We start from the raw sequence: 20,321 nt of genomic DNA, 5'->3' as shown, positions 1-20,321 counted from the left end.
CCTAAAATTATCAACAGAGTTAGGAGGTAGGTGGTGAAACCATGAGAGGGTCTGCCCTTGTAGGCTGGCGGGGAATACTTTGCATAGCAGCGCGTCGTTTCCTATATCGAGAGTCATGAGCTGTCGATAATGCATGATATGGTTGAAGGGGTCGTTGGACCCATCGTACGTGGAGAATTTAGGTACGAGGAATCCCCTTGGGGGCTCGTAATGAATAATATGAGAGCAAAAAGGCATGGAGAGCATGTCGTCCAGCCTTTTGCTGATAGAGCCACTGGGTGGCTTGTTTGGGAGGTTTCTCCCAACTTGTCGTACCGCTTGGTGCGGGGGAACGTTCTGCACCATAGGGGTGACCATAGGGTCAGGGTGTGGAGAAACGTTCTGCACCATAGGGGTGATCGTAGGGTCAGGGCGCGCTTCCCAGGTTGTGGCTACTGGCGGCCTTGGCCTCCCAGTCTCCTGTGGGCCTAGCCTCGCACGCATTGCGTCTGACATTTGGGGTTTTTTGTCGCGTTGTCTTTTTGTTGAGAAATGAGTAGAGTCTGAGCTTTCCTCATGGGAAGCTTGGTGCATGGGCGTGTATCGCTCATGTGGTCTAACGTTGCATGTTTCAGGGATTGCTCCTACTGTCCTAAGGTATATTAACTCTGGGTCAAGCCTTGAGTTTGCTACCTGGCCTCTTGAACGCTGACGACGGGGAGACCCCTTCGATGAAGCGTGGATGCGCAGCACAACATTTTCTTCTCTTAATCTTGCTGTCTCCTGGAGGAGAGCTTGCATTTATCACTCGCTTGCCAACTGTCTTCTCTCGATGGCTTGGCGCCATTTAGAATTATCTTCCTCTCCCCTAGCAGACGAGCGGCTTCTGGAAGGTGTGGCCATCTTTGCCGGTGACTGAATCAGCGAATTCCCACAGACGGCGCCAATGTTAAGGCCTTGCGTCCCAATAATCCACGTAGCTGCCAAATGGACGCACGCTTTCAACCAAGATAGAGTTCTGGTTCAGTTGTCTCTGCTGATTACTACTCAAAAAGTGCTATTTGATAGCTTATAATTAATCCTTTTAAACACTTTTGAGTAGTAGTTTTCGCCTTTTAACTCAATTGGCATGTTAAGGACCCTTAAAAGCAATTTTAATCACTTTGTGTAAGTTTTGGTGTTGTTGTTAGTAATTTGATCACCAAAGCAATTCAAGATTGAGGAGAGTTATGAGGAATCTTGGGCAAAGCTTGGAAGTCATTTGCCAAGAGTAAATCCGGAATGCAAGTAGAAGAAGTAAAGAGAATCTGCCATGAAGCATATTCTTGATGACAGTCGTGACAGCCACTTTTGGAGCACTTTCTGAAGTCTAATTGATGCATGCTATATACCATTTCAAAGCTCAGGAAGTCAACAATCCAATTCTTCAAACGGTGCGCAATTCGGAGTTGAAACGAAGAAGTTACAGCCATTGCAAGTCAATCACTCAAAGCTGAAGGAAGCATTTTGCAAAGTGTTGCGAAATCACCCTTTTGTTGCGAAGTGATTTCGCAGCCTTTTTGTACAGTATGGTGTATTTCCTCTTGAAGTTGCCCGATATATGCCGCAAGCTAGAAGCTGGGAACCTCAAGATGGAAGCCAACTTCGCAGCCCTGCGAGAATGGCCTTTTGCTGTGAAGTGATTTCGCAGCCCTTCTTGAGTGTCTGCGAAATCTCGCAGACACCATTTTCTCTTGCGAAATGGTCCCTGGAGCATCCCGATATTTGATACCAACATTGGGAGATATTTTACATCAGATTTTTGTTGTCTAAATCCCAAAATACTCCTTGTAAGCCTCCAATTACAAGATTCCTTAGCTTTTAAGTTAGTAAAAAGAGAAAATATCTATGTAATAATTAGTTTTATATTATGTTCATATAAATAGCTCTCGGGAGCCTGTTCTCAAGGAGGAGACCCTTTGTAAAGTTTTGGGAAAGCAAGTAAAGTTCAGGCCCTTTGTTTTGCCTTACCTTCTCACTTTGTATTATTTATTTCTTACTAAGTTATGCACTCTCTGAGGAATTTTCCTTAGAGAATGAGTAACTAAACCTCTAGTTCCTTGGAGCTAAGGTTGTCGGGGAAGGTTCCAAGTGCAAGAATGCAAAGCTTTGTGGTTTCAGCCATCAATGAAGAGGAAGTGAAATCCTTTAGTGATTTCTATGTTTTTAGTTAACTTAAAACACCTTAGAGTTACCTGGGCCAACACTTGGTAAGGCAAGTGATCTCCAACCATGGAGATGTACTAGTTTACCCCTTGCGAGCCTCTGGGAGGTGACTTGAAGGTAGGATTTTCTGGAATTGCCAACACTTGGTAAGCTTTTGGACTCCAAGGAGACATCCATTAGTTATCTCTTGCGAGCTTGAGAAGGGAAGTCCAAGGTTAAAGATCACCTTGAATGGTTAAGGCTTAGTGAGAGGCTTGAACCATTGCAAGTTGCATCAGTGAGAGAATTAAAGCTGAAATCTAATTAAAGGATGAATCTGTACAACACCGGTTAGAGAATTGACTATATGTTGATTCTCTCACGCGAAGAAATGAACCAACTGACCTGAGCTATGTCTTTTGCATGAGGAACCACCCCAGTGAACCTGACTCTCCAAGGAATGTTTTTCTTCCTAAGTAATTTCCATCACTTGCTTTGTAGTCATTTTAAACCTAAATCATTACCAATTAAAGTTTGTGTTTTAGTTCTTAAGCTAACCTTGAAATGAAACACTACCAATTCACTTTGAATTGATATCATTGATAATTTGGAAACCCTTCCTAGTGAACGATCCTAGAGCCGCTATACTATAATAGTTTTTTCTTTGCTACCCTAGTATATGGTGTAATAGGTTATAAATTTTGTTGATTACTCCCTCATCCAAGGAGCACCAGCTGGACATGAATCAGCTGAGACACCAATTAGGCATGAATCACCTGCAAAAGATGTCCGGACAAGGTGTCCGGACACACCCTCCGATGGTTTTGTCAGTCATGGATAGAGAGATCAGGTAGTTGGCCTTTTTCTAAGTATAGCAAGCTTACCTTCCTCCTTGTGTGAAGGTCCTTATATAGTGTCAGAAGCTCTGCCTCCCTCTTTAATGGTAGGGAGACTTTTTGGCTCGTCATGATGCCTCTAGGTGGTGGCAGGGTCATCATCACCCTACAGGTGGCTATTAGAGATCGTGGGAGGCGACGCGGCTGTCAAAGATCGTGGGAGGTGACTTGCCATCATTTCTGTCATTTCACTCTGCAGGTGGCGGAACGTGGGCTGTGGCAGGCTGTCAGAATGACGTAATAAGACTTGCTCACTTTAGTCAACGATCCGGACAACATATCCGGATAGGATATGCTATCGTCCGGATGTGATGTTTGCGAGTGTCGTGTGCTTCTCCCTGAGGAAGTCCGGATAGGGGAGCGCACCACGTGTCCCTCTTTGGGGAGTCCGGATGGAGTCGCTCCGGACAGCGAGGCACGCCACGTGTCATCAAGGGGAGGGGTCCCTACACTTTTGAAGGTGCTTGTTTCACATCCTCATTCGGTTTGGATTCCTAGTTTCTAGGTTCGATTGGGAACTCCTTATGATGTTGATGTTGTTGTTGCGTGTAAACTTGTAAGAGTGGTTTGAGAGTTTTCAAAACCAGGATGATTTACATATTGTTGTGAGGACTTTGGTGTGGGAGAACACAATAGGGAACCCGAATCAGGAAGGACATGAGAATTGTGACTCTTATTGACATCGGACTGAGGAACAACAGACCAAGGAATAGATTGTGAGACTTTAGACTGAGGAAGAACAAGTGTTTCCTAAAAATTAGCTTCACTTGATGTCTCTTCCTGAAGGGATTTTTGGTAATAAGGTCGGGATTCAAAGAAAGTAACATCTAAAGAAGTGTAGAATTTCTTGGTGATCGGAGAATAACAACAATAACCTTTTTGAGTGGGAGAGTATCCAAGAAACATACACTTAATTACCCTAGGATCGAGTTTACTTTTATTAACACTATAATTATGGACAAAAATAGTACAACCAAAGACTCTTTTCGATATGGGAATGAGTGTTCAGATATGAGGGAAAACATGGAGCAAACAGTCAAGTTGTGTTTGATAATTTAAGACTTGGGTTGGTAAACGACTAATTAAATAAGTAGCTGCTAAGATAGCATCTCTCTAAAATTGTTTTGGTACATTGGTTGTGAATATGAGGGATCGAGCAGTTTCAAGTAAATGACGATTTTTTCTTTTTGAAATAACGTTCTATTGGGGTGTATTAGGGTAAGAACTTTGATGGATAATTCCTTTTTTAATGAAGTAGCCACTCAATAGAGAATTAAAATACTTTTGCCCATTATTTGATCTAAACACTTGGATATTTGTTTGGTATTGTGTTTTTGTCATTGAATGAAAGACTTTAAATGTTTTTCTTGCTTTACTTTTTTTCTAACAAAAAATAGACCCAACAAACTCTAGTATGATCATCCATAAAAGTAACAAACCATTTTTCCCTGTCATGGCTGGTATTTTGGAAGGTCCCAACAAGTCACTATGAATCAATGAGAATGGTTTAGAGGGTATGTAAGGACGAGAAGGAAAATGTGCATGGTGATGTTTAAGGTACTGAAAACTTGTGTGGCCTAACCTAAGGTGCCATAACATTATTTCATCATCCTTAGTATTAAAAACATCTAAACTGCCTACTCTTGCTTGCCCACATATGCTTATTTCATCTTCAAACATGTAAAGTCCCTCATGTTCCTTAGCATTGTCAATCATCTTCCCCGAATGTGGATCCTGAAATTCACACACAGAAGGCGAATTTAGCTATACAATTAAGGTCTTGGGTTAATTTTCTTATGGATAGAAGATTATTAGAGAGATTAGGCACATGTAAAACAGAATTAAGGATTATGTATTTTGAGAGAATAATTGATCATTTTCCTGCAACAGTAGATTATGAGCCATCTGCAATTTTAACCTTAAAGTTTCCTAGACGTGGAGAGTAAGTTGCGAACAAAGAGGAATTTCCAGTCATGTGATCAATTGCCCCTGGATCAATGATCCAAGGGTGACATGACTTGGCATTTAATGCATTGACGAAGGTACCTTTTTGAGCAATAGTACAGGAAGGAATATTACTGGACGTGTTTTGGGATTGATTAAGCAATTTCAACAATTGCTCAATCTGGAGCTTGTGGAACTCTTTCGAATTGCCTATTGTGCGCCAGTTTGGAGGTCTGCCGTGTAACTTCCAGCAGTTCTCTCTGGTATGATTTATACGATGGCTGTAAACACACTATAGCTTCCCTTCCCGTCTCTGGTTGCCAGCATTATCGGGATTTTTGACTGCCAAAGCTGCTGGCTCCATTGGAGTATTGTTTTATTTTCCAGAATCTCCTAGCATAACTCTTCTGTCTTTCCTCTCTTCTGACTTCGGCAAAGATCTCTCGGATGGAAAGGAACGACTTCTGGCTAATCAAGCGACCATGAACATCATCCAGACTTTTATTGAATCCTGCAAGAAAATCGAACGCTCTCTTTTTTTCAATGGTTTTCCGATACTGCAGGCCATCGACTGCACACTTCCACATGAGAGTATCTGTCACGCCCCAAGACCCACTCCAAGGGCGTGATGGTCATTTCACACCTCAAACCCGAAGGCTTAAAGTATAATCTGACCCAAACAATCATATTGTAACTGGATGTTACCAATTACCAAATACCTGTTCACAGTAGCGGAATAAAATCTAAAATCCTCAAAATTCAATTTCCAAATAACTTCCAAATACCAAATGATCCAAATGAACATAACTAATAGTTAAACAAAATCCAACATAAAATCCTAAGTCAAATCCTAATGATGACCATTCCTCAGCCTAGCCATCACTACTCACCCGAACTAAGAGTACCTGAAAATTTTTCAACAATTGGGAATGAGCTCACAGCCCAATAAGGAATATTAATGCAATTCATGGATCAAATATTTTCATTTCAAATAGGAGATATCATTTTTTTATTTCTCATCAAATATCAGAGTTTCAAAAATATCAATATATTCAAAATTCAACCAACCAATTTCATATCAAATTCAAACACTTTCACATAAGACTCAATCAAATCCATTCAATTTTTTTATTACTCTGGTTATCAAATATCAAATGCCCAGTTAGGTGGGACTTTTCAAATGGGTGGCTAGCCTCAAATTGTTCCTGGTGGACAGAACCAAACACTACTAGTACTAGTAACCTCTAACCAAACCCCTAGAGGCTGGGGTCCAAATCAATTACATTCCCACCATGAAATGTAAAGGTCAACTATTATATCCTGTTGACAGGGCCGAATAGTCAACTATTATATTCCGTTGACAAGGGCCAAATAAACCAGAGTGATGTTTTTGTTCAAGTATTCAAATTTACACAACATAATATCTCCATATTTTGTGTCATAAATAAAACAAAATATTCCAACATAATATTTAGTGCAAAATAGTTTGATCCATGCATGGTAACAAAATATCATTTTCTTTTCCACAATTCAAAATAACATATAAAATAATTTAATTTTATAAATATTGCATTAACTTCCCTTACCTCAAAAGAAGTCCTTGAAAGTTTGGGAGAAAAATAATTTTGGAAAAATCTACTCTTCTCCTAATATAACATAAGAGAAATAATTATTACTATTTATCTATCATTTAACTAATCTATTCCTTATTTAAATAAAATTAATAAATTCCTAATTTGTTTCTAATAACACATTACTAATTTAATTAAATTACAATTTTATTTCATTATAAAATTCTATATATATATTGCTAAATCTCTCATTCTATTTATTACAAAAAAAGATCATTATTACCATTATCTTATTTATTAATCTAAAACTAAATATTATTATTATTTTTTTAATTAACCAATTCAAAAGTCACCCAAACTATTACCCACTTGTCTCGGTACACCAAACCAATAAAACAAAGCAAGGTTTTTTTTTTTTCCATTGCCATCATCATGATAATGAATCATTATATATATATATATATTATAAGCCTCCTTCCATCAGGGCAGACGCCCATTTTTTTTTTCCTTCCATCTAATACTGTGCACACACATTCTTCCTTTCTTTTTTTTTTTTTCTTTTTTTTTTTTTTAACATTTTCTAATCTCTTCAACCACAAATAACAATATATTTATTTACTCTTTTTTTTTATTTTATAAAATTAACCCTAGCCTAAAATCGAAACCTTCCAAGGAATTTTTTTTTTCTCATCTAATAAAACTTAAGGTCTCCCAAATTCCAACAATAAAATCAAAATCTTAAATTTTTTTTTTTTTGATATTAAAACGAATTAAAAATAAAATAAACTAACCCTAATCTAGATTTGGGTTTTCCAAAATATATCTAATGTATTTGAAATTAACCAATGAATCTAAAATATTAAACTAGGGGTTAGAATCTTACCTATAGAGATATGTTCTTCAAACCTGAAATCTGACTCCAACCTTACGTTCTCTGGAATTCTGCGAACAGGAACTCTATTCAGAAAATAACGGAAAGAATAAAATTTCTAATTTATACCTAGGGTATTTATTCGTAAAATTACACTTTTACCCCTCTTCCTTTTTATTAAATTAATTAATTGACTAATTTAATTATTAATAACAATTTCCTAAATTACCCTTAAAAGAAAATGCTTGGGCGTTACATCCTCCTCTCCTTAACAAAAGTTTAGTCCTCTAAACTTGACATACCTGAGTCTTGAAATAATTGAGGATGCTTTTCTCTCATCTCTTCTTCTAACTCCCAAGTAGCTTCACGAACACTATGGTTGCTCCATTGAACCTTTACCAATTTGACAACAGCATGTCGTAGTACTTTATCCATTACATTTACAATTTGAACGATCACTTCTTCATATGTCAAGTCCTCAGAAATTTGAATAGGCTCCAACTCCACAACATGAGAGGGGTCAAAAACATATTTCCTTAGAGTCGAAACATGAAACACATTATGAATCTTAGACAAGCTTGGGGGCAAGGCTACTTTATATGCCAAAGTGCCTACTCTTTCTAATATTTCAAATGGACCCACAAAACGAGGACTAAGTTTTCCTTTTATCCCAAATCTCATCACAGACTTCATAGGTGAAAATTTCAAGAACACATGATCACCAACCTCAAACTCCAAATCTCGCCTACGATTATTAGCATAACTCTTATGTCTACTTTGAGCTGCTTTTAATCTTTCTTTAATCAAGGCAACTTTTTCAACAGTCAACTACACAAGTTCAGACCCCAAAAGTTTCCTTTCTCCAACATCATTCCAACAAATAGGAGATCGACATTTCCTACCATACAATGCCTCAAAAGGTGTCATCCCAATGTTAGCTTGAAAACTATTGTTATAGGCAAACTCTATTAAAGGTAAATGATCATCCCAATTACCTTGCAGGTCCAAAATACAAGCTCTCAACAAGTCTTCCAAAACCTGAATTACCTTTTCTGATTGGCCATCAGTTTGAGGATGGAAAGCAGTACTAAAACTCAACTTAGTGCCCAAATCTTTTTGTAGACTATGCCAGAATCTAGAAGTGAAACGAGGATCTCTGTCAGACATTATAGAAACTGGTACTCCATGCATTCTCACAATCTTCTTCACATAAAGAGAAGCTAAACGATCTAAATAAAAATTGACTTTCATAGGCAAAAAGTGAGCAGACTTTGTCAACCGATCAACAATCACCCAAATAGCATTATTACCCCCTAAGGTTCTTGGCAATCCTATCACAAAATCCTTGGTAATATGCTCCCACTTCTACTCAAGAATAGCAAGTGGCTGCAAAGACCCTACTGGTCGTTGATGCTCAGCCTTCACATGTTGACACACCAAACACTGAGCCACAAATTGTGCAATATCTCACTTCATACCTGACCACCAATAATTCTGTCTCAAATCTTTGTACATCTTTGTTCCTCCTAAGTGGATCGCAAGCCTAGAACAATGAGCTTCCTCCAAAAGCTCCCTCCTTAAGCTCCATCATTTGGGACACAAAGTTTAGTCATAAACCTCAAAATCCCATCATCTGATAGAACAAAGTCAGGCTTACTACCCTTTTTAACCTCTTCCATAAGTTGCACTAAATTCAAATCATTCTTTTGTAGGGCCTTAATTCTCCCAACTAAGTTTGGTTGTACTTTGAAGTTAGCCACAAGAGCTCCCGAGTCCAAAACTCTCATATGAACTTGTAAACTCCTCAAATCTTCCAATAATTGCCTCTGACAACCTCTAATAGCTGCTAAGGAACCAACAGATTTCCTACTCAAGGCGTCAGCCACGGCATTCGCCTTCCCTAGGTGATAATGAATAATGCAATCATAGTCTTTAAGTAGTTCAATCCATCTCCCATGTCTCATGTTCAATTCCTTTTGGGAAAATAAATACTTCAAACTCTTATGATCTGTGAATATCTCATAAGTTTCACCAAAAAGAAAATGTCTCCAGATCTTAAGTGCAAAAACCACTGCAGCTAACTCCAAATCATGAGTAGGATAATTTCGTTCATAGGGCTTTAACTGTTTAGAAGCACAAGCTACAACTTTCTCATGTTGCATAAGAACACAACCCCAACCCTGATGAGAGGCATCACTATACACCACAAACCCTCCTGAGCCTGAAGGGATAGTCAAAATAGGAGCTGTCACTAATCTCTTCTTTAACTCTTGGAAACTACGTTCACAATCATTAGACCACTCAAACTTAACCCCTTTCTGAGTCAACCTGGTCAAAGGTAGGGCGATCTTAGAGAACCCCTCAATAAACCGCCTATAATAATCAGCTAGTCCTAAGAAACTTCGAATCTCAGTCACAGTATTAGGTCTCCTCCAATTTGATACGACATCTACCTTTCCAGGGTCAACAGAGATGCCATCCTTGGTTACCATATGCCTAAGGAAAGAGACTTTATCTAACCAGAACTCACACTTCTTTAGTTTAGCATATAATTGCTTATCTCTGAGTGTTTGCAATACAATAGTCAAATAACGCTCATGCTCCTCCCTACTCTTTGAGTACACCAAAATATCATCTATAAAAACCACCACAGACGGATCTAAATAAGGCTTGAATACCCTATTCATTAAGTCTATAAAAGCAGCAGGTGCATTAGTCAAACCAAAAGGCATAACCAAAAACTCATAATGCCCGTATCTAGTTCGAAAAGCAGTCTTGGGTACATCTTCACTTCTAACTCTTAACTGATGATAACTAGACCGAAGATCAATCTTAGAGAACACACATGTACCTTGAAGTTGATCAAATAAATCATCAATCTGAGGAAGGGGATACTTGTTTCTCACCGTCACCTTATTCAACTCTCTATAATCAATGCAGAGTCTCATAGATCCATCATTTTTCTTTACAAATAAAATAGGGGCTCCCCAAGGTGAAACACTAGGCCTAATGAAGCCCTTATCTAACTGATTACTACCAAAAAGTGTTATTTTGTAGACCTAATTATAATGGTTTTAAGCACCTTTGAGTAGTAATCATATTCATTTAACCCAATTAATTCATTAAGGTCCTTAGTAATTGGTTTAAACCATTTTGTGGCAAGTTTACATGTTTTTATCAACTTATGAATCAATTCAAGCATGCCAAATGATGGAGGAGCTACTTGGACAAGTTATGGCAAAGCTTTTGGAAGCTCAAATTCATGAAGAACCAAGATTTGGAGCTCCATAGCCCTTTGCCAAATTCGTTCAAAGTATGCAAGGAAAGAACAATGGAGAAGAGGAAAACAGAGTGAAGAAAAAAGAGGACAGCAGCTGCAGTATTCTTTCACACTTTTGGAGCACTTCCCGAAGTCAATTTTCTACATGCTATATACCATTTCAAATCTCAGGAAGTCAAGAATCTAACGCTTCAAACCGTGTACAATTTGGAGCTAAAATGAGGAAGATATGGCCTTCGGAAGCCAACTGCTCCAGGTTGTGCGAAAATTTCGCACGACACAAGGTGTTATGCGAAATTCGCATAACACCTTCAAAATTCGCATAACCCATGCGTGTTGCGAATTTTGCTCTGTTTTTACCGACTCCACTTTAGATATTTTCCTATGTATTTTTTGATGTAATTTCCTTTCTTATCCTTATAACTAACCAATCACAAGCTTTTGCTTTTGTAAAGACTATATAAGGGGTGGAAATCACCTCTTGGAAAATATAGAATATATATTACGTTTTACACTTAGAAAATATACAGAGCTCTCTCGTTTCTCTTTTCTCTTTACTATTTTATTTTCTTGGAAGCCAAACAGCCTCTGAGGGCTTTTCTTCAGAGGATGATTGGCTAAAACTTTTAGTTTCTCAAAGTATGGATGTTATGTGATGACTTGGATGCAATCCCATGGAAATTTCTTGCACCCGGAAGGTAAGGTAGTTGTTTTTCATTAAAGGTTCATTAATGCAAAGTTTGGTTTTTATTTCCTTTGGACAACTTCCAAAGGCCAATACTTGATAAGCTTTTGGATTTCTATCCATTAGTTATCTCCTACGAGCTATTGGAAGGTGAGGTTTTCAATTCCAAGTTTTGCATTAATCCGTTAGAACCAATTTCAATGGCCATTGAAAGGTGAGTTTATCACCTAGAATGACTTTGAGTTGCCAATATTTGGTAAGCTTTTGGCTTTAGACCATTAGTTATCTCTTACGAGCCATTCAAAGGAAGTCTAAGGTGAATAACCATTGATGAAATTCACTACCATCTGTTTTGCCATTTTAAAGGATTAAAACTTGATTTGCTAAATCCATACCGGTTCGGGAAGCAAGCATCACCATAGTTGCAACCCCAACTCGAGGAGCCTATCTTGAGATTTCCAATTTGCATAAGAGCTAGAACATAGCTATCCTATCTTTGAGAAACTTGTTTTTACACCCTTTCATTTTAGTCTTTAATTTTAGCTTAGATTAGTTTAAATCTTTCTAAAACATTTACATCTTCTTTTAAAGCTAACATCCATAAGAAAATCACCTATTTTCCTAATTTGAATATCACTTGTGCTTGCGAAAACCCTTCCCAGTGAACGATCCTAGAACCACTATGCTGTAGTAGCTTGACTACTTTAGTAATAGTATTCAAGGTATAAATTTTGTTGATACGCCTTTAAAGCTAAGCTACCATGAGTCGCATCAAATGGGTACATCTTCACTTCTAACTCTTAACTGATGATAACCAGACCGAAGATCAATCTTAGAGAACACACATGTACCTTGAAGTTGATCAAATAAATCATTAATCTGAGGAAGGGGATACTTGTTTCTCACCGTCACCTTATTCAACTCTCTATAATTAATGCAAAGTCTCATAGATCCATCATTTTTCTTTACAAATAAAACAGGGGCTCCCCAAGGTGAAACACTAGGCCTAATGAAGCCCTTATCTAACAACTCCTGAAGTTGAATCTTCAACTCCTTAAGCTCTAAAGGTGCCATATTGTAAAGGGCCTTAGAGATAGAAGCTGTCCATGGTGCCACATCAATGGTGAACTCCACCTCTCTCTCTGGTGGCAAGCCAGGTAGATCCTCTGGAAAGACATCAGGATAGTCTCTTACAATGGGTATGTCTTCCAACTTTAAATCATTTTCCTCATTCACAACATAAGCCAAAAAGCCTTGACAACCTTTCTTGAGCAAAGAACCAGCTCGCAAGGCTGAGATCATACGCAATGGTTTGTCCACATGCTTACCCTCAAAACTAAAATCAGGTTGACCAGGAATGCTAAACGTCACTCTTTTCCCAAAACAATCAACAGATTCATGGTATGAAGCTAACCAATCCATCCCCAAAATCACATCAAAATCTTGGAGGTTAAGAAGTACTAAGTCAACTGTCATCTCTCTATACCCAATCATCACACAACAGTCTCTAAGTATTTTATTAACCACAACAAAATCTCCCAAAGGAGTAGCAACAAACAAATCAAAGTCCATGTTATCAATTGACATGCCTAACAAACCAGCAAAAGATGCGGAAACAAAAGAGTGCGTTGAACCAGGATCAATTAAGGCTCTAGCAAATAAGGTGTGGATTCGAAGAGTACCTGTCACTACATCAGAAGTAGCCTGAGCATCTCCATGAGTCATAGCAAATACCTGCCCTTGAGCCCTAGGCTTCTGTCTATCTTCTTTATTCTCCTCTTTAGGCTTCCCAAATACAAACTTCTTACTCTCTGGACAATCTCGAACCATATGTCCTTGCTTTCCACAACCAAAGCAAGCTCCTGTCTCTCTATAGCATGGCCTACCCCCATGCTTCTTGCCACAAGTAGGACAAATCTCATCTAAATTTTATGCTGCTTTTCCTTTATTCTGATTTCTACTTGGAGTAGACCTTTATAATGCTTGGTTACCATGAGCACCCTCATTCCTATTTCTCTTCCTTTGTTGTTCCCTATACTAGTTAAGCTCTTCATTATCCTTCTCTGCAATAAGGGCTCTGTCTACCACCTATGAATAAACACTAAGCTTCAGAATTGATATCTTATTCTTCAGATAAGGCTTCAGTCCATCCTGAAACTTTACTGCTTTTTCTTCCTCTGTAGCAATCAACTATGGGGCAAAACGTGATAGTTCGGTAAACTTAGCCTCATACTAGGCCACAGTCAAATTCCCCTGTTCCAAATGGACAAACTCTCCCACTTTTTGTCGCCGCACACTGTCAGGAAAGTACTTCTTATAAAAAGCCTCCCTAAACTGACTCCAAACAATGGACCTCTGATCCTCCAAAAGTCTCCTAGTCATACGCCACCAATGATTTGCCTCTTTATCTAATATAAAAGCTGCATAAGAGGCTTTTTGCTCCTCAGAGCAATCTATGACACCAAAGAATTTCTCCATCTTAAGGATCCAAGCCTCTGCCTCTGTGGGATCTGTAGCACCAGAAAAGTAAGGAGGACCCAATTTCTTGAAGTCATCAAAAGAGCTACCCCTAGAAGATGAAGACTGTCCCTGAACATTAGTCCCAACAGCTCGAGCTTGGCGTTCAACTAAACCAGCTAGTGTCCCAAGATACCTATAGATCCCTTTTGCACTCACGGGAGGCAAACCCTCAACTGGAGGTACATCATCATTAGCCTGACTGTTTTGGGAAGATGCAGGTGTCCTTGGTGGCATGGTGTCCTATAAAGCAATAGGTGTAACTAAATTAGTCACAAAAAAGTCAAATAAGTAAATTAGAATTGTAAGGAATAAAAGGAATCAGACTAGATGAAGTTAAAACTTAAACTAATACGTCACTCATCTATTCCTAAAGGTACACTAAACAAGTTCCCATCAAGATCGCAACCTAGTGCTCTGATACTACTCTGTCACGCCTCAAGACCCACTCCAAGGGCGTGATGGTCATTTCACACCTCAAACCCGAAGGCTTAAAGTATAATCTGACCCAAACAATCATATTGTAACTGGATGTTACCAATTACCAAATACCTGTTCACAGTAGCGGAATAAAATCTAAAATCCTCAAAATTCAATTTCCAAATAACTTCCAAATACCAAATGATCCAAATGAACATAACTAATAGTTAAACAAAATCCAACATAAAATCCTAAGTCAAATCCTAATGATGTCCATTCCTCAGCCTAGCCATCACTCCTCACCCGAACTAAGAGTACCTGAAAATTTTTCAACAATTGGGAATGAGCTCACAGCCCAATAAGGAATATTAATGCAATTCATGGATCAAATATTTTCATTTCAAATAGGAGATATCATTTTTTTATTTCTCATCAAATATCAGAGTTTCAAAAATACCAATATATTCAAAATTCAACCAACCAATTTCATATCAAATTCAAACACTTTCACATAAGACTCAATCAAATCCATTCAATTTTTTTATTACTCTGGTTATCAAATATCAAATGCCCAGTTAGGTGGGACTTTTCAAATGGGTGGCTAGCCTCAAATTGTTCCTGGTGGACGGAATCAAACACTACTAGTACTAGTAACCTCTAACCAAACCCCTAGAGGCTGGGGTCCAAATCAATTACATTCCCACCATGAAATGTAAAGGTCAACTATTATATCCCGTTGACAGGGCCAAATAGTCAACTATTATATCCCGTTGACAAGGGCCAAATAAACCAGAGTGATGTTTTTGTTCAAGTATTCAAATTTACACAACATAATATCTCCATATTTTGTGTCATAAATAAAACAAAATATTCCAACATAATATTTAGTGCAAAATAGTTTGATCCATGCATGGTAACAAAATATCATTTTCTTTTCCACAATTCAAAATAACACATAAAATAATTTAATTTTATAAATATTGCATTAACTTCCCTTACCTCAAAAGAAGTCCTTGAAAGTTTGGGAGAAAAATAATTTTGGAAAAATCTACTCTTCTCCTAATATAACATAAGAGAAATAATTATTACTATTTATCTATCATTTAACTAATCTATTCCTTATTTAAATAAAATTAATAAATTCCTAATTTGTTTCTAATAACACATTACTAATTTAATTAAATTACAATTTTATTTCATTATAAAATTCTATATATATATTGATAAATCTCTCATTCTATTTATTACAAAAAAAGACCATTATTACTATTATCTTATTTATTAATCTAAAACTAAATATTATTATTATTTTTTTAATTAACCAATTCAAAAGTCACCCAAACTATTACCCACTTGTCTCGGTACACCAAACCAATAAAACAAAGCAAGGTTTTTTTTTCCATTGCAATTATCATGATAATGAATCATTATATATATATATATATATATATATATATATATATATATATATATATATATATATATTATAAGCCTCCTTCCATCCGGGCAGACGCCCATTTTTTTTTCCTTCCATCCAATACTGTGCACACGCGTTCTCCCTTTCTTTTTTTTTTTTATCTTTTTTTTTTTTTAACATTTTCTAATCTCTTCAACCACAAATAACAATATATTTATTTACTTTTTTTTTTATTTTATAAAATTAACCCTAGCCTAAAATCGAAACCTTCCAAGGAAATTTTTTTTTCTCATCTAATAAAACTTAAGGTCTCCCAAATTCCAACAATAAAATCAAAATCTTTAATTTTTTTTTATTTTGATATTAAAACGAATTAAAAACAAAATAAACTAACCCTAATCTAGATTTGGGTTTTCCAAAATATATCTAATGTATTTGAAATTAACCAATGAATCTAAAATATTAAACTAGGGGTTAGAATCTTACCTATAGAGATATGTTCTTCAACCCTGAAATCTGACTCCAACCTTACGTTCTCTGAAATTCTGCGAACAGGAACTCTATTCAGAAAATAACGGAAAGAATAAAATTTCTAATTTATACCTAGGGTATTTATTCGTAAAATTACACTTTTACCCCTCTTCCTTTTTATTAAATTAATTAATTGACTAATTTAATTATTAATAACAATTTCCTAAATTACCCTTAAAAGAAAATGCTTGGGCGTTACAGTATCGAACATATCAAGTTCTTGCCAAAGTTTGATAACCGGCTGTAATATTGAGTGACCTCCATGTCACCTTGCCAAAGATCTCATAATTTGGATTTGAGTTCGAAAACTTCTGCAGAGTTCTCCAGATCCAAGTAGAATTCCTTGACGGCATCCCATAGCTCCTTTGCTGTGCTATGGAAGAGAAAGGTAGGAGCAATAACGGGCTCCATAGAATTAATGAGCCATGCCATCACAAGGGAATTATCAGTTTCCCAAGTATGGTATTGAGACTCATCTTCCTTCTTCGGTTCCTTAACACTTCAAGTAATATACCCGAATTTTCCTCTACCCTTGATGGAGATGATTGCAGAGTGGGACCACTGAGTGTAGTTTTTGCCATTCAATTTTTGAATGGTCAATTGTTGATGAGACTGATCTGAACTTGTTGTGTTGACCACCAAAGCTTGTGCAACCTCTGCTGATAACAATCTTTATTTTTTGTTCTCCAGAACATGTAGAGTAGGCAGAAAATAACTTTGCAAAATTGGTCGTATGATTTGTTGCACTTGGATCAATGATCACGGTGCTGGAAAAAACAATCCCTAGAAACATTCATTGCATGGATATTACCTAATTGATCCATAGAGCAAAAACCCGTAGTTGGTGTAAAACTTGGATTAAGAATTTCAAGCTGATTCGACATCCTTTTTAGTTTCTCTACATTACTCTTAGTGAGAATTCCTATTGATTGGGATTCTCCCACAGCAATTCTATGATTTGTTTGTCCATTTTTCACCTTCTGATTTCCTCCTCTCGTACTAGTTCCCTTATTCCCATATTGGGGCTTTCCATGAAGTTTTGAACGCTTAGTTTTCAGAGATTCATGACATTATTGAGAATTTCTAAGATTAGAGAAAGGGGGGTGGCAGATTTAAACTGGAGGGAAAAGGGATTGATATAAAGCTCAACAATGAAAGCTAAACATAGCAGTTGGGTAAAAAAAACCAAAGAAAAAATGACAATAAAAGACAAGAAAAATTTCTCACTATATTAATTCCCAAAAGGATGAGTACTGGTTATATACATACAGAGTTGACTAGGTTATGGCTAATTTAGGACTAAATCAGGAAATCTAATTGCAACCAAATTTCTAGGGAAGAAATAGGGGAAAGAAACCAAATATACAACCATTTGAATCGATTACAATATTCACAAACCGATTATAGCCAATCAGATCTGGACATAATTTTCAAATCTTCCAGCAAGTATTTACTCCAAATACATTATTTTGCAGGTCCTTGAATGTATTGCTGACAACCCTATATGGGTACTTGTGACCCGTATGCAGGTGATTTCAGTAACTTTGGTTACATTTTCTGATGCTTCAAGTTAGGTACCTGTAAATTGGTTTCTACATGTATTTATCCAAAAGTCTGATTCTATTTTACTAAGTGGCATCTTCGATAGTCAACTAATTTTCATGAGAATCGAGAATTCAGCATTGATGATGCTGCATGACAGCTATTTATATTATTATTTATTTTTTGTATACCTAAAGGAAAGACTTAAGTTAGGATCAGATCCACATAATTGTAGGAGTTATCCACCTTTGTTCTAATGGAGGAAGACTTGCCAGTTTTATATATCGTATACTTATCTTGTATTACTTTGACTCACTGAGTTTGTCCGATTTGGAGTATACAGGCTTTGGAAACATTCCTTTTAAAATGCTCTGTTTTTCAGTGTTCTAACCCTGCTATTTATGGAAAAATATATCTTTACTCGAACTTTTATATATTGCTGGTTTGGTGTGTTTCCCATTCACAAATTTTATAACATGAACAGCAGATGATGGCATATGAGAAAGAGTGTTTGGTTGAAATTACATGCATATACTCATTTCCTTTTTCAGAACAAAATAGGCCCATGATCTTTGAATGTTTTATCATATATTATTGTATTTTGTCAACTGAAAGATTTGTCCATGCTTTACAATTCAATTGATGATTCAACATTTGAGGTTCTTTATTTGATTTTAGACGCATACTCAAGCAGAAAGAAAAATCATGGAGGCAAAGAAGGAAGCTCTATAGAAGGAAACTAGTGAAAGAATTTTGATAGGTTCTCCTACTTTTCAAGACGGACTCGCTAAACTTAATGCAATGAAACCTCTTCCTTATGGGACACTGCATGCGGTTGGTATTATTTCTATTTCCTTTTTGTTGGTCATGCTTGCATTTTACCGTGGGATTGTTGGTGGTCAGTGCTTCTCCTTTTTCTCTGCTTTTTCAATGCAAAAATTTTACCCATTTTAGTATCAAACTTCTTTAAAGATGCTTCTGCTTGAGTTTTCAGATTCAAAAGTACAAGTGATCATGTTGTTTAATTATTTGACTTTTAACCTTCAATCATTAATTGGGCTCTTGGCTAACCCGCATGGGAGCTTTAGTTTACCATAGCTGAAGGAGTGTCGGGTGTCACAAACTGTTACCTGCTCTGAATCCAGATTCTTTGACATAAGAGTTGTCCAAAATCCTTGTACCTTTTGACAATGACCTAAAAATTACATGACATGGATTTTGTTTGTTTGTTTGTTTTTTTTTTTTTTTCTAGAAAGTAATCTCTGAAGTATAAATCGGTTATCCTGTGAAGGGGTTCCTTGTTTATGTTTGGATTTCAAATGCCAAGAGTTTCTATTTCCAGAAGTACACCTCCATTGGGTGTAGTGCATTGGTGTGGAACAGATTGACAGTAATGGGAATATGGTTATATTTACCGCATTGAAGATATGTCATCGTTACTTGATTTATTGAAAATGAGATTGTTGTTACTGTGGTCACTGCCAAATATATATTTATCTTTTGTTTCTGTTATGTGTTTATGCATCATCTATAGGCACATGAAGTTTATACATCATCCCAACACTAATAATGGTCAGTCTTATTTGGTAACTGAATTAATATTACATGAATTATCTGAATTACTGCAACTATTACTTAAGGTCAATACATACCAGGTGTGCAATCCATCCATCCAGTTTATGATTTATGAGACCTCATTAAAGCATCTAAGGGAAAAATGTGCTGAGAACAAGCAGGGATTAAAAACCGGAACTGCTTTGGAGGTAAAATACACCATTGAGATGGTGAAATTGGAGAGCACATTGTATAATCATTTTTATTAGTTATATTTTACTGGAATTAAAATTATTATGATCTATATGATACTTCATGTTGACAGCCTATAATTTGTGCTTCTTTAACTATTCTGGTTATTGTTAATGAGCGACCCAATTTAAACTAGCCATTGGAAATCAAAATTTGCCTGTGTTACAGACCTATGTTTTTCTTATGCCATAAAGGGTAAATTTATCTTTTCAATGTTCTTTCCTACAAAAGTGGGTGTCCTCATCTAAATTAGGGATGTTAAACTCAGTAGCCTGCCAAAATCAGGGATGTTCAAATGAGGCATCAAATACCAAAATTTACCTATATTAAACCCTATGTTTTTCATGTCATAAAAGGTTAATTTTATCTTTTCAATATGGTTTCCTACCAAGGCGGGTGTCCTTATATAAATTAGCAATGTTCAACTCAATAGCCTTCCTGGAATTGGAAATCACCCCCCAACACCTACTTCCCTTTCCCTCTCTCATTTTCTACTCACAAAACTACTCTCTTTTGTGAACAGGTTTTCTAATTAGGGGCCTTGGCAAAACTAGGAGCAACTATTGCAACGTACCCTTTATTGGTTGTCAAGGTAAAGTACACGTCGTATACAAAGAAAAAGGACAAAAAGGCACAAAGACACAAAAACCCGCTATCGCACCCTATTGTGAGTCTACC

The 20,321-nt window shown here is 36.8% G+C and overlaps 1 long non-coding RNA gene across 1 annotated transcript; it reads left to right on the top strand.

Moving 5' to 3' along the window:
- Positions 1 to 17,746: 17,746 nt before the first annotated feature.
- On the top strand, positions 17,747 to 19,388 carry LOC109122728 (uncharacterized). The gene is made up of 3 exons (XR_002030246.2): positions 17,747 to 17,824; positions 18,516 to 18,671; positions 19,372 to 19,388. It is a non-coding gene; the product is annotated as an uncharacterized LOC109122728 (long non-coding RNA).
- Positions 19,389 to 20,321: the final 933 nt, after the last annotated feature.

This window comes from Vitis vinifera, chromosome 6 (genome assembly GCF_030704535.1).
Source record: "Vitis vinifera cultivar Pinot Noir 40024 chromosome 6, ASM3070453v1".
Classification (NCBI taxonomy): Eukaryota; Viridiplantae; Streptophyta; class Magnoliopsida; order Vitales; family Vitaceae; genus Vitis; species Vitis vinifera.
Note: the sequence above shows the minus strand (reverse complement) of the source record. Positions and strands in the feature narration are given on the sequence as shown.